The sequence below is a fragment of the Mustela erminea genome, chromosome 1 (assembly GCF_009829155.1).
Source record: "Mustela erminea isolate mMusErm1 chromosome 1, mMusErm1.Pri, whole genome shotgun sequence".
NCBI classification, from domain to species: Eukaryota; Metazoa; Chordata; class Mammalia; order Carnivora; family Mustelidae; genus Mustela; species Mustela erminea.
In genome coordinates, this window is record NC_045614.1 from 189,422,675 (window position 1) to 189,446,601 (window position 23,927).

General features: G+C 35.0%; 1 long non-coding RNA gene across 1 annotated transcript in view; it reads left to right on the forward strand.

The window, feature by feature from the left end:
- The window catches only part of LOC116567251, a 171,871-nt gene that overhangs the window by 32,825 nt on the left and 115,119 nt on the right, over window positions 1-23,927 (forward strand). The window contains exon 2 of the long non-coding RNA XR_004276171.1: window positions 23,112-23,265. This is a non-coding gene — a long non-coding RNA (uncharacterized LOC116567251). The remainder of the gene's footprint in view (window positions 1-23,111; window positions 23,266-23,927) is intronic.

Genomic DNA, 23,927 nt, shown 5'->3' on the forward strand with positions numbered 1-23,927 from the left:
CTAAAACATCCACAGCGCATTATCACTTCTCTCCTGTCATTGATTTGCCCTGAATCTTCTCTCTGAAACTTTGGACCCCTTTTTCGTGGCCTACCTGAATTTTCTGCTTAGATGACTAATCAGCAATTCAAAATGTAAGTGCCCAAACCATTACTCTACTCCCAGTATGCCTGTGTCCAACAAACTGCTTCCCTCTGAGTCTTTACCACTCAGAAAATAGGAGGTTGTCTATCCTGTGATCAGAAGATTGCCAGGGACTCCCTGCTCTTTCTCTACCATTTCGTCCTCTCATTTGGCCCATTCACCAATGAATCCATGTGCTTCTCCCCTAGCTACTGTTCATATCATAGTATAGGCTGTATTTCTTTCTTCAATGGATTCCTACAAGCCCCCCAATGGAATCTTTGTTAACCTTGCCATAATCCATTATCCACTTAGGACTCAGAGCTATTTTTTAAAAAATATTGGAGCTTAAAAATGTGCATTCCTTTTTATTGCAATTTGAAGAATTCAGAAACTCTGTGCTGGACTGCAGAGCGCTGCATGATGTGGTGACCGTTCACTGATGAAACATCCACACTGCACTCACCAAGTTAATCACTGTGTGCTTTCTTGGTTCCTCTCTGTTGGTGTTGGTCTTGCCACTAACTCATCTGCCTGGGTTTCTCTTAACTCTTTTTTTATTATTTGGTGCTCTCCTTTTCATTATGCATATTATGCATGTTCCATTTTATTTTATTTATTTATTTTTAAGATTTATTTATTTATTTATTTGACAGACAGAGATCACAAGCAGGCAGAGAGGCAGGCAGAGAGAGAGAGAGGAGGAAGCAGGCTCCCTGCTGAGCAGAGAGCCTGACGTGGGACTCGATCCCGGGACCCCGAGATCCATGACCTGAGCTGAAGGCAGCGGCTTAACCCACTGAGCCACCGAGACGCCCCTGCATGTTTCATTTTAAATAACATCTTCTAGTAGAAGAGTTTGCAGAACTCCTTATCAGAAGTCAGTACTCAGGCATGGTTTTTTGTTTTTTTTTGTTGTTTTTTTGTTGTTTTTTTAAAATCACACCACCCTGTTTAATTTTCTGGACAGGATTTGGTCTATCCCATATATTATCATGGGAGATAGAAGGTCTACGGAAACAAAAATTTTGTCTGTTTCTCCAGTAGGCTCAGTCTTTAATTAGTGTCTGGCATATAGCAGAGACTCTATGTGTGTACATGTATATACACCTACATATGTGTGTGTGTGTGTGTGTGTGTGTGTGTGTGTGTGTGTCTGATGGAATAAATGAATGATGAACAGACATTTGGATCCAGTTGTAGCCAATGACATTGAAATCCCAGCTTTGAAGTACCTCATTGTAGTTCATTTTAAGATAAAAATTGTTAAACCACACAGAGTATGCTTGTCTTACCTCTTTTTTAAAGCAATACATTTCTTAAAACCCTCTCATACAGACCTTATAGAACCCTGTGGAGATAGCCAGGCATTCACCAAGTCCTGTTTAAAAAACTCTGCTCTGGCAAGGATGCTCTGATGAGGCACAGCCACTTCCTCCAATGCTAGAAAGCTCAGCTGACATTAATATCAGTACATCTTTCCTCCGAAAGGGCCCACATGCACTGCCTGTGGACCAGCTGCTTTTGCCCTCTCTTTCTAATCCTTAGTTCTTTGGCTTTTCTTCTCCATATGTCAAAGTTTTCAAACCATTTGGAACCTTTTTCTCAAACTTATATCCCATCACTGAGCAATTTTTACTTTGGACTTCCCAACGGCTTCATACCAATAAGCATCTATTAATATTGACCACCATCTGCAAAGCTTTAAATACAACTTAATGATGGTTGGAATCTGCATTTTACTAAAAGAAAGGCGGCTAGTAATATCACAAAGCATGATAGGCATTCTTAAATATTTTGAAGACTTTTGGTCTTTCCTCTTTCTTATGAGCATTTCCTTTTCCTATCTCGATGGTGTTCTCATTAAGAGGACTAAGACATTTCTCTGCCAACATTCTATTTGGTTTCCAATTCATTTTGATCATTCATCTGACAACACTTAAGATAGGAGAATCGAAGAACCTACCCCTTCAGATTGCTTGTCACTCCCTAAAATGCCCTACAAAACCTTTAATAGTCTGAGAAATATTATTGCCTGTTATGAAAGAAACGGAGGCAAACTGGACTTCTCTACATTGGATTATGTCATCTGATGGTCTCCAGGACATGAAGTGACATTTGGTAGCAGCTTATGCTGTTGCCTATCCTATGTGGCTGTCACTGTTAGCACTAATGGTACGTGCATGTAGAGGGAGGGAAAGAACACGGATACTACTCTTACCTCCATTTTCTCTGGCCTATTTCTATGATTTACTTCTTTATTTTCCTCAAACTTATTTGAAAAAGTTAACATAGATGACAAACGATCTCTTGGATTACAAAGTAGGGCAACGGGATGAAAGGGAGTGCATGCGAGATGCACAAAGTTCTAAAACAGACAAGTGGATTATAAATGTATACTGTTTTCAACCTAAACAAAATCATTTGTCAGCAGGGGGAAACTGCTTTGACTGAAGATCATTTTCAGTGCATATATGCAAAGTGTGCATAATAAGTCATTTAAATCAAGGTGATACATTATCTTTAGGCAATTATTCTCTTCTGCAGACGTCAAATGTAAAAAGCCAATTGTAAGCAGTTTTGAACTGTTATTCTGTTGCAATTACGCACTCCTTTGACAAAAGATAATGATTTATTTTACAAAGAAGATGCTGCAGGATTACCTTGTGGAATTTATCGTGTAACAGGGAGAAGTAATTAACCAAACAGGGACACAGGAGATGGGTGGATGCTGGCGTGCAGTGGGAAATGAATCAGCTCATCTGAAGACTGATACGTGCACTTGAAGATCTTTATAATCACGTTAGACCTGCTTGCTAGCATTTGGGCACAACATTCACCCACGATGAAATTTTTGGCTCTCCCTGACCAATGAGATGAGCTCTAGAAAAATAAATAGGTAGTACTATTTTTTTTTTTGGTGATGCTCTCTTTTTTTAAGGCTGTTTGGGAGGTGACCATGAATATGTGGGGTCCGGGAAGGGTTAAGAGAAGAGATGATATAATGATATAACGAATTCAGGCCCAGACTGAAAAGATAGTGAGTCTTGGTCAATGTCAGCTCATCACATGGACACACCGGGGCGTTCCTGTGGAGAGGCATGTTTTCAAAGGACTATTGAGCTGGGAGTTTATGGGTGAAGTTCTCAGAAGTCACAGCACAACAGAGAACTCTCCTGCTGATTTTGTTTTAACCAGATTTGTGGATTAGATCAGCTAACAGTTTGTTTTTTAATCATGGAAAGAATACTTTAAAAATTAATAACTTAATATTGACATCGCAATCTTTCACTTTTAATGTTTATTTTATGCTGTGTAGCACGTGCTTTCACATGAGCCAGAAGAGCCATGAAGAAGATACAAGAATAACAATTGAGACATACTCTTCAGCTCTTTGTTCTAGTTGTGCCAAGCAGAACACCTGGGATGCCAGCTTCTCATAGCTTCTCCCATTTTCTGGCAGGGAGCTAGGTTTCTGATAAGTTCTCTTTAGCAGGTTTTGATATTAATCTCTGTAACCTGTGGGCATCCATTTCTTCCATTATGTCACTGCCAAGCTCTGTGTTTCCATTCTGTGGCCCAATAGTGGGATATTTTGTTCTCAAAGTTATGACTCTTTCAAAATTACTGGTAATGATCTTCCTACCTTTGTCATGAATCATGTTTTCCTACATGAAACAAACGGGTTTCATTTCCATGCTTGCTAGTACCATGCGTGGGCTTCCCATAATGGAAATGGAAATTCTTAATTTTTTAAACAATATCCTTAATGTTATAGCATTTATATTTATCCACTTTGTTCAGTTCCATATAGCTCTTATTTTTGAGAAACTTATGTTCAGTTGCCTCAGACTTGGATAGAAAGATAAAACAAGTTTAACCTAAAATTATTCTTCTCCCCAAATCAACTCGTGCCCACTGAGTCTTTTCTGTTTCAGTGAACTCATTCTTCACCCATGACAATAAAGGTGTGTTCACCTCCCCTCCCCCATTCATGATAGTCTAAACCTGGCATCCTGGGACCTGAGAGTCAAATCTAGATCTCTTTTTCCTATTTGCCCTCTTTGCAAACATAACCCTGCCTCTGCTCTATTTTGCCAGTTATCACAGTGTATGTGTCAATTCTTCTCCTCTGTTTCCTAGGTCTAGACTTTATTAAAGATACTTGTATTTTGATCTATACACTGTATAATTTGCTGCTTAAGTTATGGAAGTACTTATAATGTAGATGTAACTTTTTTTGGTGTACTTTTTGATGTACTTTTTTTGGTGAAAAATTATTAGGAAAAGAAAGTTTTAATAATCTTAAAAATTACAAATACAGTGAAAATTAGTCTTTAAACTGAAGAAAATGGATAGCTTGTTCTTTGTTTTCAGTTCTTCAACAAACTATAACAAATCTTGGTGGATTTAAAAAAATAGCAAGTTGGTTCTTATCAAAGATCTCACAGGTAAGTTGGGGATAGAGTACTTATCAAAAAAAAAAAAAAAGAGAGAGAGAGAAGGCAGATAATGACAAATGACACAGCAGGGGAATAGATCCAATGGTTGAGAATCATACAAGAAGATTTATATCAAGAAGAACTGAAAAAGCATAGTGAATGTTATCTTGTTTTAAGAAGATATGAAGAATTTGTAAAATTCAGAAGGCTGATGTAAGTGATGGACCTCAGGGTGTATGGTACAAGCTGAGGAAGAATGGGGGGTAGAAGTTTGCCAGCACATTGGGTAATGGTTTGGGGACTTCTAGGTTAGAGAGTCTGTGGTTGCAGTCCAGTACAGTGACTGAGACAGTGGATTTGAAGGTGTACATTTTTGAGGTCCACTCTCAGCTTTCCTACTATTTGCTGTGTGCCGTTAATCAAATTACTTAATATCTTTGTTAGAGTTTTCTCCTGGTCGAATAGGACTAATGATAGAAATGATTTATAGTATGGGAGCTATAGCTATGCAGATGGCTCAGTAAGAGGTAGGTAGATGAAAGATGGATGGGTGCATGGAAGGGTGACAAAGGAGGATGAGGGTAGAAATCAGGATTTAGAACCTCATGCATAGTCATGTAAAATTCAGCTTTCCTTGTACAAACTGGTTAGTTCTACCCATGAAGCAATTATTTAAATTAATTAAATTTAGAGAAATTAATTTATGTTTATTAGGTTACCAATTTGACAACGAATCTCTGACCTTGAAAATTATAAGTTGAGCCGTAATGACTACCATTTATTTTCAGGGCCCTGACATTTCATTAGATTCTGTATAATACTAGTACATTCAAATAGAATAAAGTAGTAAAGATAGGGCAATTGAATGTGTTATTTCTTAGTAAATCTAATTGTCTTTTAATAATGCATTATAATATGTAATAATATTTGTACAATCAATAAATTAATATAATAATATATTTTCATGATAGTGTATTCCTCAAATCTACAAAATTATTCTTTCCCAATTGGGTCTATAAATATATGAGAATAATTATCTGCTCTTAACTCACGCAGGCCACAATTCACTTATTTACAGTATTAATTTGTGGAGAGGCTAATTTACCTAATTGGCTCTGCCAAAGGCAACTTCAACACAGTTTTCCCAAATCATCACAAGTTATAGAAGTTAATGATATTTTATCGATCCACTCGGTATACCAGGTAAAAAAGTGGGTTTTTTAACTAGAAGATTTAGATGGTTATCTTGATTTGTTTCATATTTTTCTATTTGTTGCTAAATCATTAAGGATTTTTAAAGGGTGGGTGGGAACCATGTGTGTGTTCTAACAGGGACAGATAATAAGTTGAATGTATCTGGGTTGTTTAGGCTGTGTTACGTGACTATTCATTAATGTACACATGATTACATTTACATAGGTACATTAGCAATAAAAATTCTGTGACATTGCAAATCAATTCAGAGAATTATTAGAAACATTCAAACATGTTATTTTAGAATGACAACTTATTTCTGGGTTTTTGTTTTTTTTTTCTCAACTACAGTTATGAACTTTAAGAAACACACTGAGATGCCTCGGTGTGTTTGTATATTGATCCTCAGGAAGTATTCAGAACAGGAAATAACCACACAGTGTTAATACAAATTTCCTCATTATTTCTGCAATCACTTCAAAGTAAACTAACTTGGCTAATAATAATATAGTTCCTTGACAGTTTACACATTTCATTTTCTTATATTTATATTAATGTTAATTCTAAACAAGTAACCAAATTCTAATGAATAGAAGGAGTATAGCTCATCCACCTTTCTTCGAGTTTACTGTCCCCCCCCCACCCTCCCCCCACATCCTCAACCCCCAGGATGCTTGGCACAAGATCTTCTCTGTTCACTGATGCCCTCTTTTTCTTGCCTGTCCCCTGACTTCTGGTATAACCATGGTAATAACTGTTCTGTTCAAAGAGGTCATATTGTAATTCATACATATTTCAGGCATTTTTTAAAAAATATTTTATTTATTCATTGGACAGACAGAGATCACAAGTAGGCAGAGAAGCAGGCAGAGAGAGGAGGAAGCAGGCTCCCTGCTGAGCAGAGAGCCCGATGCGGGGCTCGATCCCAGGACCCTGGGACCATGACCCGAGCTGAAGGCAGAGGCCCAACCCACTGAGCCATCCAGGTGCCCCCAGGCATGTTTTTAAAGATTGTTTGCTTATGAGTTCTTACATTAAGTATTCTATATATGTATCTTATATGTATATGTATATATCTATATATATATATATATATAGATATGTATATATATATGTATATACCTCTGTATGTACATACATTTTTACATTATATATTTATATTATGTAGAAAATTATATTTATGTTATGTAATATATATAGGTTTATATGCAAATATACAATATGTATTTCTACTACTATAAACACTTTTACATGCTATTGGCAATAATGTTAGGTATATGCATGTTCAGAAATAAATTTTTTAAAAAGATTTTATTTATTTATTTGACAGAGATCACAAGTAGGCAGAGAGTCAGGCAGAGAGAGAGAAGGGGAAACAGCTTCCCTGCTGAGCAGAGAGCCCGATACGGGGCTCGATTCCAGGACCCTGGGATCATGACCTGAGCTGAAGGCAGAGACTTTAACCCACTGAGCCACCCAGGTGCCCCCAGAAATATAATATTATCCTAGTGAATTATTACCCAATTAATTAGAAATTATGCTTTATTCTTTCCTTATGACCCAGCAATTGTACAACTGGGTATTTACCCCAAAGATACAGATGTAGTGAAATGAAGGGGCAACTGCACCCCAATGTTCATAGCAGCAATATCCACAACAGCCAAACTGTGGAAGGAGTTGAGATGTCCTTCAACAGATGAATGGATAAAGAAGATGTGGTTTATATATACAATGGAATACTACTCATGCATCAGGAAGGATGAATACCTACAATTTACACCAACGTGGATGGAATGAAGGGGATTATGCTAAGTGAAATAAGTCAATCAGAGAAAGACAAATATCTTAAGGTTTCACTCATATGTGGAATATAAGATATAGTGTAGAGGATCATAGGGGAAGAAAGGGAAGACTGAATGGGAAGAAACAGAGAGACAAACCATTAGAGACTGTTGACTCTGAGAAACAGAGAGTTGCAGAAAGGGAGGTGGATGGGTGAGGGTGGGGTAACTGGGTGATGAGCATTAAGGAGGACACAGGATGTGATGAGCACTGGGTGTTATATGCAGCTGAGGAATCATTGAGCACTTCATCTAAACTAATGATGTACTATATGTTGGCTAATTAAATTTTAAAAAAAGAAATTATGTTTATCATTACTATTTTTTTTTCTTAATCTCCCTTATCTGTTTCACCCATCTCACACCACATCCCCTCCGGCAAGCCCCATTTTGTTCTGAGTCTTTTTTATTAATCTCTCTTTTTTCCCCTTGTATATTTGTTTCCTAAATTCCACGTATGAATTAAATCACGTGGTATTTGTCTTTCTCTGTCTGACTTATTTCACATAGCATTATACCCTCTAGGTCCATCCATGCTGTTGCAAATGGCAAAACCTCATTCTTTTTTTTTATGGCTAAGTAGTACTCCTGTGCTTGTGTCTTTGTGTGTGTGTATCTCACATCTTTATGCATTCATCTATGGATGAACATCTATGGATGGACACTTGGGTTGCTTCCATTCATCTATGGATGAACATCTATGGATGAACACTTGGGTTGCTTCCATATCTTGGCTCTTATAAGTAATGATGCAATAAACATATGAGTGCATATGTTTTTGAGTTAGTGTTTTGTTTTCTTTGAGTAAATACCCAGCAGTAGAATTACTGGATCGTGTGGTAATTCTATTTTTAATTTTTTGAGGAACTTCCATATTGTTTTCCAGAGTGGCTACACCAATTTTCATTCCCATCAACAGTGCATGAGGGTTCCTTTCTCTCCACATCCTGGCTAACCCTTGTTTCTTGTCTTTTATTTCTTGTCTTTTGTTCAATTATTTCTTGTCTTCTTGATTCTAGACATTCTGACAGTTGTCAGGTGATACCTCATTGTGGTTTTGACTTGCATTTCCCTGATAATCAGTGATGTTGAGCATATTTTCATGTGTCTGTAGAGCATTCGTATGTTGTCTTTGGGAAAATGTTCAGTTCCTTTGCTTATCTTTTAAATCACATTTAAATAGTCCTCTGCCTGTTTTATCTATGTATCTATGTATCTGTCTGGTGGAGTGTGTGTGTGTATGTGTGTGTGGTGTGTGTGTGTGTTGAGTTGTGTAAGTTCTTTATATATTTTGGCTATTAGCCCTTTATTGGATACATAATTTATAAGTCTCTTCTCCTATGCAGTATGTTGCCTTGACATTTGCCGATGTTTTCCTTCACTGTACAAAAGTTATTTTTGTTTTGTTTTGTTTTTTTCATTTTTTTGGTTTGTTTGTTTTTGGTGTTGTCCCAATAGTTTATTTTTGCTTTTGTTTCCCTTGCCTGAGGAGACATACCTAGAAAGATATTTCTGCTGCCACTGTCAAAGAAATTACTGCCTGTGGTTTCTTCAAGGAGTTTTATGGTTTCAGGTCTCACATTTAGATCTTTAATCCGTTTTGAGTTTATTTTTGTATATGGTGTAAGAAAGTAGTCTAGTTTCATTTTTTTGCATGTAGCTGTCCAATTTTCCCAGCACCCATTTGCCATTTGTTGAAGAGACTGTCTTTTTATTCATTGGATAGTCTTGCCTCCTTTTTCACAGCTGAATTAACTATATAACAGTGGGTTTATTTTTGAACTATTTCATTCCATTCAATTTTTGTGCTAGTTCCATACTGTTTGATTACTACAGCTTTGTAGTGAATTATGAAATCTGGGATGAGATAACTCCATTTCCTCTTTCTCAAGATTGCTTTGGCTATTTGGAGTCTTTTGTAGTTCTATACAAATTTTAGTATTATTTATTCTAGTTCTTTGAAAAATGTCATTGGTATTCTGATAGGAATTGCATTAAATCTGTAGATAGCTTTGGATAGTATGGTCATTTTAACAATATTGGTTCTTCTAATTTGTGATCATCTAATATGTTTTTGTTTGCGTCATCTTCAATTTATCAGTTTTTCTTCCCTTAAGTTTTTATTTAAATTCCACTTGGTTAACAGACAGTGTAGTATTAATTTCAGTTATAGAATTTAGTGATTCATCACTTATATACAACACCTAGTGCTCATCACTACTAGTGTCCTTCCTAACCCGTCACTCACTTAACCCATCCCTTTTTCCACCTCCCTTCCAGTAACCCTCGGTTTGTTCTCTGTAGTTTAGAGTCTGTTTCCTGGGTCACATCTCTCTGTCTTTTTTCATATGTTCCCTTTTTAAAAATTTCTTAATTTCCACATATGATTGAAATTATATGGCGTTGTCTTTCTCTGTCTTATTTTGCTTAGCATAATATTCTCTAACTTCATACACATCATTGCAAATGACAAGATTTCATTTTTCTCATGGCTTAGTAATATTCCACTGTATATAGATACCACACATTTATCCATTCATCATTTGATAGACATTTGGGTTCTCTTCATATTTTGGCTATTATTGATAATGTTGCTATAAACATCAAGGTGCATGAATCACTTCGAATTAGTATTTTTGCATAGTTTGGGTAAGTAGCTAGTATTGCCGTTGTAGGATTGTAGGGTAGTTCTATTTTTTAACTTTTTGAGGAACCTCCATACTGTTTCCACAGTAACTGTACTGGTTTGCATCTCCAGCAGCAGTGTAAGAGCGTTCCTGTTTCTCCACATCCTCACCAACACCTGCTGTTTCCTGTGTTAATTTTCGTAATTCTGGCTGGTGTGAGGTGATATCTCATTGTACTTTTGATTTGTATTTCCCTGATGATAAGTAATGTAAATAAGCATCTTTTTATGTGTCTGTTGTCCATCTGCATATCTTCTTTGGGAAAAAGTCTATTCCTGTCTTCTGCCCATGTTTAAATTGAATTATTCATTTTTTAGGTGTTGAGTTTTATACATTCTTTATCTTTTGAGTTTTGTAAGTTCTTTATATATTTTGGATGTTAACCTTTTATGAACTATGCCATTGGCTGATATTTTCTCCCATTCCATAGGTTGCCTTTTAGTTTTGTTGATTCTTTCCTTTGCTGTGCAGAAGCTTTTTATTTTGATGAAGTCCCAATAGCTTATTTTTGCCTTTCTTTTCCTTGTCTCAGGAGACATACCTAGAAAGATGTTGCTACAGCTGATGTCAAAGAGGTTACTATAACCTTTGTTCTCTTCTAAAACTATTATGGTTTCAGGTATCACATTTAGGTCTTTAATCCATTCTGAATTTATTTTTGTGTTTGATGTAAGAAAGTGGTCCAGTTTCACTCTTTTCTTGTTGCTCTCCAGTTTTCCCAACACCATTTGTTGAAGAGACTGTCTTTTCCCCATAGGATATTCTTTTCTGCTTTGTCGAAGATTAATTGACCATATAGTTAAAGGGAAACAATTCCTTTTTTTAAAAATTTTTAAACATAACTCTGTTTTCAGTGTGGAAGGAGGGGTCAGAGTAGATGAAGTGGAAACCAGTTAGAAGACCATTAAATAGCTGATAATTGACCAAGCAGGGAAACAATCCAGCTTTTAAACTCTGAAAGAAGAAACTACAGTAATTATTTCTTATTGTTGGCCACATCCACACCCAATTTTAGTCACTGTAATAGTGACTGAGCTGTAACCGTCATCTACATTACTACATTCCCTACATCAGTCCTACAATTACCGTGTTATTACTGCCCTCAAACTGGTCTTTCTGACTTCAGCCTTGCCTGCTGGAAGACAGTCCATGCTGCCGCAGCCAGAGTGATTACTCTAGAATGTGAATTGGATCCATAACAAACCTTTCCAGGGCTTCCCACTGATCTCACAAGTCCAAACTCTTGAGGTACCACAAAAGGGACATACATCCAGCTGTTATTTTCCATGTCAGATTAAATTTTATCCACTTATATCAAACTGGGATGCAGCCAGAATGAAGAATTTTATTCCCACAGAGGAGCCACACACACTTTTATGTCTGGGACATTAGATGTGATCTTCAGTCTGCATCCAACACCTCCAGTGACAAATCTCGTTGTCCCACCCTAACCCCATCACACATGGAAACACCTTTTCCTTGGCTCATGGTCTCCAACATTCACATCACAGGATTTACATCTCCTGTCAACTCTTCTAGAAAGATTTCCCAGTCCAGGATTGGTGGTGGTCTGCCATTGCAGTTATCATTATTTAATTCAATTGCCTGCTTACTTTGGCAGATTGTCTCTAGATTTTCTTTATGGAGGAATATTACTTCTTGTTCCCAGTTGTATTTCCAGGGCCAAGCACCACAGTAGTTGTTTGAAAAATACTTGTTGAGTTAATAAGAATGAAGATTAAATGTTTGAATAAATGAACAGATTTAGGTGTTTTAGGTATCTTCCCCCACTTTGTCACTTAGGAACTATATAGTCACAACAAATGACTTACTCAGTTTCTCAGTCAAGCACGTCATGGCTGGTGGCTGAAGTAGGTGTGAGTTTTTACTGGCTTTAATTTTTTTCCTAATTAATATGTGGAAATAAAAGTAAGAGTATTTTAAAAATCATGGGTCCATACATAATCCACAAAGTTGTGAAAAAAGCACAAGGGATTTCCTGGCCCCTGGCTTATGTTCTTGCTGTTTAATTTCATTTCTATCTGAGATAAATGTATTTGAGATTTCTGCCTTACACAACTTTGGCTCAGTATTAGTCTTCAGGAGATTGCTGGTTCTGCCTAGGATGTGCTCATCTTCTCCTGGGATGTTTGGGTAAAATCTAGGGATTATTTGGTCCAAGCAACTAATTCCACTTGCTGACTTTTTCAACACTCTAGTCAGTATCATGTTTCCTGGATCTTGCGACATAATTCAGCTATGATGGATTCTATTGGTTCTTGATATTGACATTGTCCTCTGATGCTTTCAGAAACCCCTGATGGCTGTTGGAATATCTGAAAACAAATCTAATAGCTTGTCAAGGGAACCTGACCAGACCCTCAGGTCAGACTGAGATATAATTAGGAAAAAATAAATAGATGAACCTTAATTACCTGAATAGTTCAATGCCTCTTGCCTATTATTCATAGCCCACTGTCTCTGCTCATTTCAGCTTTCATCTTAGGTTTATTCTGTTAATCTACATCTTTAAAAACTGCAGATTTTAGAACTGTGTGATTTTTAACTTTGCCCTCTTAGAAATACATATTTTTTTTTTCTTATCTTCATATAATGAGATTTTCTTCACCTATTTTTTTCTTTAAGGCTTTCGTGGTAAAGATAACAGAAAATGATATCTCATTTTTATTTATATTTATGTAATGCAACAATTTATTTTGAAATTCTTAGTCATAAAATGTGGTCCAGAAGTGTTTCATGAACAAAGTATTGGAAGGTTTATCTCAGACAGAAAAGAGAGGAAGTATTTAAATAATATGAATAAGCTTTCTCATTATATATGACCTCATTCTGAATTAATTTCCTGATTTATTTTGATTTATACAAATTGTCCACACATGGAATATTTGTAGAGTTTAAAACGTGAATAAACTCTGGATAATTTGTTCTGTAAAGCTGCACCTTCAAAAAAAGTACTAATTATTCATTAATGTGGATGTGTTTTGATATAACTTCTTATAAATTTGAATAATTCTTAAATAGGAAAATCTATAATTTTCTTCTATGTGAAAAAAATCTCAATATTGCAACTTCGGTGGAATATGTCACCTATCTCTGTCAGATAGGCCAAAGTAGGTGATTTATATATGGTGGCTAATTTTAATGCCTCACAATATTTTACAATAACAATTCATAAAATTGTGATTACATTAAACCATTTTTGTTAATTTGTTGAATCTGTATACTTTTGTTTTAAAAAAAGAAATATTTAGTATTTTAATTGAGAATGGAAGTATTTATCTTTATTAATAATTTAATTTTAAGGAAGGAAATTGACTCATTTATTCTCCTGCTACCCAGTGATTATTATTTTTAATGTGGTAACATATTTCTCTTCTATTTTTATATTCAACATAATTAATATTTACTTAAAAAAAGTAATTCTTTGCATCTTTGCAGTAAATGAACTTTTAAATTTTATCTTATTTTTTATGTTATGTTAGTCACCATACACTACATCATTAGTTTTTGATGTAGTATAGAATCAGTGTTTCAGTTTCCACAAAGTTTTTTTTGTTTATTTTTAATTCCAGTTGGTTAACATATGGTATTATATTAGTTTCATGTGTACAATATAGTAATTCAACAGTTCCACCCACAGAGATTTTGATTGGGAAGACATTAATTTACAAAAGTTAATTTGGCAAGAGATGATATCTTATGCTATTGGTTCTTCCCTTTCTAGGACATGATGTATCGTCCCATCTTTTTCTCAGATTCTTTTTTACACCCATATGTCAAGAGCAAGAATTACTTTTTTATAGATCTTAAACATGTCTTTTTGTAGATCAAAAATATACTATAGTGTTATTGCTATAGGTGATGTACCAAACCTCACCCCCACCCACATGCATTGCCTGAATGAATTCATTGACATTTTTTGCTGTATTTGCTTTATGCATTTCTATCTATATACCTAGCTCTACATTCTAATTCATCTTGCTTTTATTTTTTGTTTGATTAACTTCAAATCCTATCACATAAAGACAATTGTTTTATCTCAGTCTTTAAAAATTTTAGAACTTATTTTTCTTATATTGTTGATTAAATTATGGTGTTAAAAAACAATGTTGAAAAGCAGAAGTGAGAGCTGACATGTTTGTTTTATTCCACATTTCCAAATATTAGGTTCAAAACTATTAGAAAATTGGAAACTATTAAATGTAAGAAAATATTTTCAATATTTGTTTTAGACATCTTTATCACATTAAGGAAATTTTCTTCTATTTGTGGCTTACTGTGATAATTTTTTATTCAGAAATGAGCCTTGAAAAATTATTTAAAACTTTAGTAATATGGAGGGCACAGATTGCATGGAGCACTGGGTATGGTGAAAAAATAATGAATACTGTTTTTCAGAAAATAAATAAGTTAATTTATAAAAAAAAACTTTAGTATGTTGGAAGATGATTAAATATATATATATATATTTGCTCTTTTAAACTAGAGAATTAACAAATACTTATATATATATTTTTAAAGATTTTATTTATTTATTTGACAGATAGAGATCACAAGTAGGCAGAGAGGCAGCCAGAGAGAGAGAGAGGAGGAAGCAGGCTCCCTGCTGAGCAGAGAGCCCGATGCGGGACTCGATCCCAGGACCCTGAGATCATGACCTGAGCCGAAGGCAACGGCTTAACCCACTGAGCCACCCAGGCGCCCAAACAAATACTTATATTTTTAAATGATGAAATCTTTGTAAGTTCTTTGGGAAATCCATTGGTCACAATGTGCTATTTTTATAACATGCAATTGAATGTGGTCTATGAATTAGTTAAAATAATTTAGGCTGAAAGTATCTACAAATTCTAATTCATATTGATTCAGACAGAAAGGGAAATGTATTAGTCCACAAAACAAGAAGTCCAAGTAGAACATGCTAATATTTGGGTGGGTTCAGAGGTCAGTAATATTAAGAAGTCAGGTTATTTTCATATCCCAGCTCTGCTATCCTCAATTCCTCAATGTGGTTATATATGTCATTTTAATAGCTAAATTCAACTCTATTTTATGGATGAACTAGGGTGTATTTAATCATTAGCTTTGAAATCATAAATTCAAAATTTTATATTTAGAATATTCAAATGATTACACTTATGAATGACCTTGAGAAAAATGTAGACTGGTCTTTTCTGCATTGTATGTTTTTTCATTTAAGTTAAAGAAGTAGCAGTATAGGATCAAAAGATACAAGTAGTTTAAGGCTCTGACCTTGAAACCGTTACACCTCCAGCCACTGTGTTTGAGAGTGCCTATCCTACTGCACACTATCTCATCCCTGTTAACTGCACTGAGTGTTGTCATTAAAAAGGAAAAAGAGAACAAAACAAAACCTATGGTTATGAGAATATGCATATGTATATACTAATTAGATAATTTCCACTAATAGGACATCATGTCCATTCTGCATAATTCATCTCATAGTACTTAGAATGGTTCACAAATTTCATCTGCTTTCATTATTTAGGGATAAACTGTTCTGGTGAACAGGCAGCATTGAACTACTTTTTTGGTGATTCACATTCTTACAATTCAATTTCCCTTTATTTACTATGTTATAAAAACAAACAAACAAAAATAATGTAAAAGGCCCTAAACAGTGACCGACATTTCATGTGTAAAGGCCTGAATAGAAAGGGATGAAGTATAGATGGTCCATGATTTACGATGCTTTGACTTAATGATTTTTTGACTTTATGAGGGTGTGGAAGTGATACACATTCAGTAGATACTGTACTATGAATTTTGAATTTTAATCTTTTCTTAGCTTAGCGGTATGCAATACAATATTCTCCCATGATGCTGGGAAATGGCAGTGAGTCACAGCTCCCAGTCAGCCACAAGATCATGAGGGTGAACAAGTGTAAGGAAAGGATTTGATGTATGTTGAAATTATTTGTGGATGCATAGGTTATGTTTTATGGTCCACAGCACTTCTGTGAGACTGTACCACATCATTTTTCTAAAGCTTCTCATACATATTTTGATTGTGCCCAGCATGGCCATTATTAAATCCAAGATAACAAGTCAATTTTTTTCAGCATTTTAATATTTGCTTTTCACTACTCAGTTCTCCCTCAATTCTTATCTATAGTAGGGGTGCTTCTAGGGAGGCTTCACATTCCCCATCAGGCAGGACAAGGAAACATCTGTTGAGTACCAGCCAAGTGTGAACTCTCATTCTGGTGCTATGATGAGGGAATAATGAGGAATGTACTTAAGATCACTTGACAGAGACTCACAATTGTAGAAAGCATGGTTCTTTGCCTAGCTTGATTCTATTCCCTGATCTCTCCTTTGTAACCAAATCTAGATTTGTTCAGATGTTGATAACAAACTAATCAGCCATTTCATTTTGGAGAAACTGGCTCCATCTCCAGTTGTAATGGTGGATTGTGATTTGTTTAAATGGACAAGCATATGCCATTCTCTTGGTTATTGGAACTCTGGCAGTTCCGACTTGGAGAAAGGACCACATTCCTCGTATTAGTAAGGAGGCTAAGAGCCTTTACATGATCCCAGGGTAAACAGCCTTAAGATGAAGCCAACAATGTGAACAACAGAGCAAAGGGAGGGAAAGAACTGAAGTCCTGAGGATATCCTGAAACTATTGTATTAGGAATCCATGACATCTGTCTTCCTCTTGATTTCCTATTACAGAAGCTAATAATTTTTTAAACATTTCTGGCTGGAGTTTCTGTTATTTACAGTTGAAAGCATCCTGACTAATACAACAATTAATAATTAAGTAAGAAAGTTTTGATAACTATAATAGTATTTTCACCTGGAAGGCTTTGTTTACTGCTACACAGATAGGTACTTTCTGGCATGTTTTGTTATTTTTAGTGCAAACATGTTATCTTTATATTATTAGTAACTGATGCTTTTTTTTGCAAGCCAACCAGTATCTCCCTCTCTTCCTTTTTCTTCACTTAATTATTATGGTTTAAAAGTAAAATAGAGTCTAAATGTTTATGTGAGCAGATATGAAATATTACTCTCTTCTATCTTAATGAAACTTGACTATAATGTTGACTCGATTTGTTGAAATACCATAATATTCTATAACATATTAGTGTTATAGTTAATAGGTAATTTGGTATAAAAATTTATTTTAATATATGTGTAATTGGTTGCTGTATTTGAATTTATAAGAGTTAAAGACTTAAAGGACATGTTTTTATTTTTAATTTCTGTTGGTAGTATAGTAATACACAATAAAAATTTTATCAGACTTCTCAATATCCTATATTGTTAATTTTTACTATAAATACATGAAAAAGGAACTATGTTAAGGTCAACATGATAAGTCACCAATAAAGAAAGACTGAGTAAATGTTTATGTTTTACAAAATAAAATTCAAAATTACAAAACGCCTTGGCCTGAACATTCTGTTTTACAAAATGTAAAACACTCTTATTTCAGTTCTTCCTTTTCTGCAGCAGATATATTGTGCAGACAGCCACATAAAGTCTTCAAATATGTAAAATCAATATAGAGGGCTTGTGCTTTCCTTTCATAACCTTGCGTTTCCACCCAGAAAGTACTCACCTTTACACTCCTCCAGAAGAAATTTAAATTCAGGAATGAAGGCAAATGGGCCAGAGGAGAGGCAAGGCAGCATAGGGATTTTGTTTAGAGGACAAGTACTTCTGAAGTCTATCTGATAAAAAAAACTTGGATTTTAGGTGAGCAACCTCTATATCTTACTCTTCGCTCTGTTGGGACATGGAAGAGAGACACACATGGTGAACAGATTAGTTTTACACAAAGGGTCAACTGGAAGGGAAGCAGAAGATGATAATACGCAGATTTTTGTTGCAAACAAAGACTATTTCTGTATTACAGTACAGTGAGCAATCAAAGATGAATATAAAGTATCTAGTCTGGGTAATGGGAAAACTCCTCAGTATTAGCAGAAATAAATAAGTAGGAAGGAGCATATTGTTTGTTTGTTTGTTTGTTTTCCCAACATCTTCATGAAAACCATTATTTCATGTATTTGATATATTTTTGTGGAGAAGAAAATGGATTGTTTCAGGTGTAAGAGTCAGGGTTTATGGCTTCTCTCTCCTCAAATGGTATATATAGTATAGAAAATATATAGAATATATAGAATATAGAATATATAGAATTATATATTAGAATATATATAATATATTAGAATATATAGAATATATATATAGAATATAGAATATATAGAATATATATCATATGTCTATGGATGGCAGTCACAAGGGTAATGCTCTGGATGTATGCTTATATTGTCACTAAAAAAGTATGTTCAAGCAAGTAAAACACTACAATTACTTGTGATCACAGCAATCATTAACAATACACAATCTTGGCAGAGATGCGAAAATTTTCCAATTGTCTGTTAATCTCTGTGCTCCTCGGAGCTATTTCATAAAAATGCATATGATGTTTTATAAAATGAACTTTAAATTCATTCCGTTTTACTTAAAAATGATTTACATACTTGATTAGTAGTAGATGTGATTTTCTGCACACCTCAATCTCAAAATGTAGCTGCTGATCTATGCATTTGAATAATATGTACACCGGTGTGGTTCAGTCTTCCTTTCTCAAACACGAGCTCTAGACCTATGCATTGCGTTTGACTTAGTGGGATTCTTGATTTTATTTTAGTGCCTGACAATGACTTGGTTAAATATTCTTTACCTCAAGAGGTGATGGTTCTCAAATTATAATCCAAATGTTTTGACCTTACCATCACTGCAAATATGTCTGAAATGTAAGGAAAATTTAGCCCTTAATTTTCTGGTTCATTTACTCATCAAAGTATCTTATTAAAGCCACTTCATATTCAAGAAACTTCTTAGCAAATTATTTCCAGCTTATTTCATAGTTCCAGGAAGTTGACACTTACTAACCCAACTAAATCCCTGTAGATTCTCCACAGTGTATAATTCAGCTCACATAGGTTTTATGTTACTACAGTTAATAGGGAGATGGGTCTCCAAATCCTCCCTGAAACATTTATTGTGAGCAATTCAAACCAAATTTCTATCAGCAATTCACTCCTACTCTCCCTCCCTCCACACAAATTTAGAGAATTATTTTCATTCTCTTGCTGTTTCTAGAGGCATTTTCTAGTATTTATCTGGATCTTAGTCACTGTATATGTATATATATATATATATATATATATATATATTTAAGACTAAGAACTCTACATTTTTTAATATTCTCTTATTATTGGTGGCATTTTCATATAAAACAATATAGCTTTCTTTTTATCTGTTTTTATTTTCTTAAAAAGAAAATGCAGGCAACTCTTTATCTAATATAAATAAAAATCAAAACAATTGTGGTGAGATCCAGTAGAATGTTACTGTACACACAAAGGAATCTGGTTTAACTAGTGCCAGGGGAAGAAAAAATAAAGGTCACTTGACAACATGTTAAATCCAAATTGAAAATCATATGATGAAAATAAATGAAAGAAAATGAAAGACATATTCTGGGTCATTGGATTAAGATGACCTGGAAGGGAGTGGAGGTATAAATTTGTGTACAAAGAAGTGAAAGCATAATTTTATGAAGTGGAAATCTATAGGATTTTTATGTAAATTCTGTAGGATATATGAGGAGAAGGATGAAATGAGACAACCACAGTCGACTCTCAATTTACCAGGGTATTATGCAGAACTGAGGTCATGGTTTGCCTCAAATCAATTGTGAACAGACCATATAAACTCTAGGCATCCACTGGCTAACCAGTAGTGTTATAAACTACCAGCGATAAAAATGATAGAATATGTCTTCTTGGCATAGTTTGGGAATTTAGCAATTATAAAGGCAAGCAAGCAAGTGAAATGTTGAGCAAAGACATGGAAATTCAGATATATTTTTTGATGGTCAGGATGATTTTGTTTTTGATCATATGCCAGAGTACATATTTCAGAGACTTCAGTCTGGGGAATACTAACAGAGGTGCAAAGCCTAGGATTCATTTTATAGTGGATTCATTTTATAGTAGGGTGATGGGGGCTGTTTCTCTAACCACTTCTCAGTTCAGGCCCTGTTCCTCCTTTTTAATTGATGTATGATTCTGGCTAATAAATGCCCATATCCTAAACATAGTTTTATGAGTTTTAACAAATATATATTCATATTTAATCCAAACATCATAAAAATACAGGACATTTATGCCATTCTAGAATGTTCTTTCAAACTTACTTCCTAACAATCTTCTCTGTTCCTCCACTCCAAATTACAGTTCTGATTTCTGTATTTATTCACCTATTTATTTTTTCTGAAACTTCATATCAGTGGAATTATATAGTATGTACTTACTGTGTCTTGCTTCTTTTGCTTAACAAGACCTGCTGAGGTAACATATCCATCCATATGTCAGACCTCCACTTTTTACTGCTGAAAAGTATTCCATTATTTGATGATACCATATTTAGTTTATCCATTCTTGTCTTAATGGGCATTGGTAGTATTTCCAGTCTGTTGTTACTGCTATAAACTTTTTTTTAAAAGACTTTATTTATTTATTTGAAGAGAGATAGAGAGCACAAGCAGGCAGAATGGCAGGCAGAAGGAGAGAGAGAAGCAGGCTCCCCACCAAGCAAGGTGCCCAATGTGGGACTTGATCCCAGGACCCTGGGATCATGACCTGAGCCAAAGGCAGCTGCTTATCCAACTGGGCCACCCAGGTGTCCCACTGCTATAAACTTTTATGTGTATGTCTTCTTTAAGAGAGCTCCCTTTTTAAGATCTAAAAAAAAAAAAAAAAAATCCCTTTTGTATAGGTTGAATAATGGCCAGAGATACTGAGTCTTAATCCATGGAACTTGTAAATGTTCTTTGGGAAAGATCTTTGCAAATGTAATTACAGTAAGGATTTTAGACGAGATTCCCTTGTATTAGCTCAGCGGGGCCTAAACACAATCACATAGACCTTAGAAAGGCAAAGGGTGCTTTGAGAGACTCAGGGAAGTGGGGGAGGCAAGATAACCGTAGCGCAAAGACTGGAGTGATGTGCCTGGAGCCAGCCACCGTGGAGAGGCGTGAAGCCTGTTTTGCCTTAGAGCCCTTTGAGGAGTCACAGCCCTTTTTAGCTTCTAGAATAGTAGAAGAGTAAATTCCTGTCATTGTAAGCCACTGGCTTTGTGATGATTTGTTATAACAACCTGGAGAAACTAACACACCCCTTTCTGCTCTCTCCTCCCTTTCTGGGCTTTGACTTGAAAGTAGCAATACCTTGGGGGCACCTGGGTGGCTCAGTGGATTAAAGCCTCTGCCTTAGGCTCAGGACATGATTCCAGGGTCCTGGGATAGAGCCCATATCAGGCTCTCTGCTCAGCAGGGAGACTGCTTCCCCTCTCTCCCTGCCTGTCTCTCTGCCTACTTGTGATCTCTGTCTGTCAAATGAATAAATTAAAAAAAATCTTAAAAAAAAAAATAAAAGAAAGTAGCAATACCTTGGGGGGACCTTGCTTGAGGAGGGAAGCATGACTTTTCATGCTCATTTTCAACTTAAATTTTTGAATTTCATTCCCGAATAACCAAAATAAATTATCTTGATACTGAACATAATTAGAAAAGCTTGAGCTACCACATTAATTGTTTTTTAAGGAGAGAACAGTATCTTGTCACAGTGTCTTTTTTTTTTTTTTTTAATATTGTAGGTAAAATTAAATCTTCCCAAGACTTAGAGAAAAATTCTGGGATAAAAGCAAGCAAGCAAACAAACAAACAAACAAAACCACAAGACACTGAAGAAAAAGAAAATATTTAGCATGGACTCTCATTCTCAGTAACCTGACATGCATGTTTGTGTATAACCTACACCATTTTATTTAATTAACCACCACCTGACTTCTTACCAAAATACTTCTATTAGGTTTACTGGGAGGCATTGGAGAGTGGGCACAGTTTTCGTTTTATCATTAAACTCAATCTAATTCATAATTAAGTACATAGCTTCTAATATATGTGAATCTAAGTAGTTTAAAGGGGTGGGGTACAGATTAGGGAGACCTGGTGCCTAAATTCAAATTGTCACCACTCACTAGTAAATAGATTAGAATTTTAGAAATGTTGCAGCTAGATATATATATTAACATTTTTGTAAATGAAAAAAATAATCCTAGCCTCAAACTTTATTAACTGTAATAAAGACATACTTTTCTAGAAATCCATGCTAGTATTTCCATTAGGATTCAGATTCAGAAAAAAAAAAAAAAAAGTTTTAATTAGTCTTTTTGGGTTAGGGATGCCATAACAAAATGCCATAGAATAGATGGCTTAAACAAAATATATTTATTTTCTCACAGCATTGGAGATCAATGAGACAGCAGTGTTGGTATCTAGAGAGAGCCCTCTACTTGGGTTGCAAACAACCAACTTTGCATTGTGTCCTCATGTGGGGCGGGGAGAGGGCCTGGGTCAGGACCCTAAATTTCTCTCTTCTTATGAGGCCACGATTCTATTGGATTAGGGCCCCACCCTATGAACTCATTTAACCGTACTTACCTGCTAAAGACCCTATCTCAATATAGAGTCACAATGAGGATTAGGGCTTCAACATATGAATTTGGAGGGGACTCAATTCAGTCCATTGAACATGATTAAATCTTCCCTAACTTGAAAAACATAATATTCATGTGTTCACAAAACATTCAAACTTTCTCACGTCTCTCAATAGCTATGTTTTTTCATGGCTAAGCTACTTGAAGTTATATTCACCTTACTACGCCTTCTTTTCTTCTCCTCCTATCCACAGGAGGAACCTGAAATCAGGCTTCCTGTCTCATCCCTCTGATGACCCTTTCCGGGAAATGCCATCAGCCATCTTATCTGCCAAATTCATTTGTTGAGCATCGTTGCTATTAAGTGAATTTCATAAATCACTACAATTTTGTGCACAAAGTTTGTAGGTAAGTGGATGTTTTGTTTTGCTCACAGAGAACATGAATTTGTTCAATCATTAAAATAAATGTTGAAGTCTGAATGTTAGAAAGACAATTTTGACAAGCTCAAGAGACAAATCATGCAGAATGCTTGGAAGAAATTTTTATTTTGAAAATGGTAGATCAGTTCTATAAAACTTGAAGGATTATTTAAAATATGCCTCCTATATTTGATATGGTATGGGTTGTCTTGGTATAATGCTGAGAAGGCTTATGTAACTTTTTAAAGGCATTGTATGGAAGTTAAACTACAATTTATATATACAATTTTCCTTATGAAATCACTTCTTGTTATTGTTGGTAAAGGTTTTTATATTTTTAATCACTTCAGAGGTAACCTAAATACAGATTAATTAGTAATAGTAATACTAGTATTTGACATTGATAGACACTATGTAAAAAGCACCAATTGAACATTGTATGGATTGTTCACTTTAATTGATTGATTATGGCTCTATCTTCCTAACAACAATGATTAAAAAATCCTAAGGCACAAAAGGTGATTCACATATATTTTTAAATACTCAAAAAATGTTTGTAACTATAATGTATGACTTACTTAATTGTGCATATGTAGATGGTAAAGTCTTTGTTTTGGGGCTCTTAACACTATTTGATTGAAAAACAAA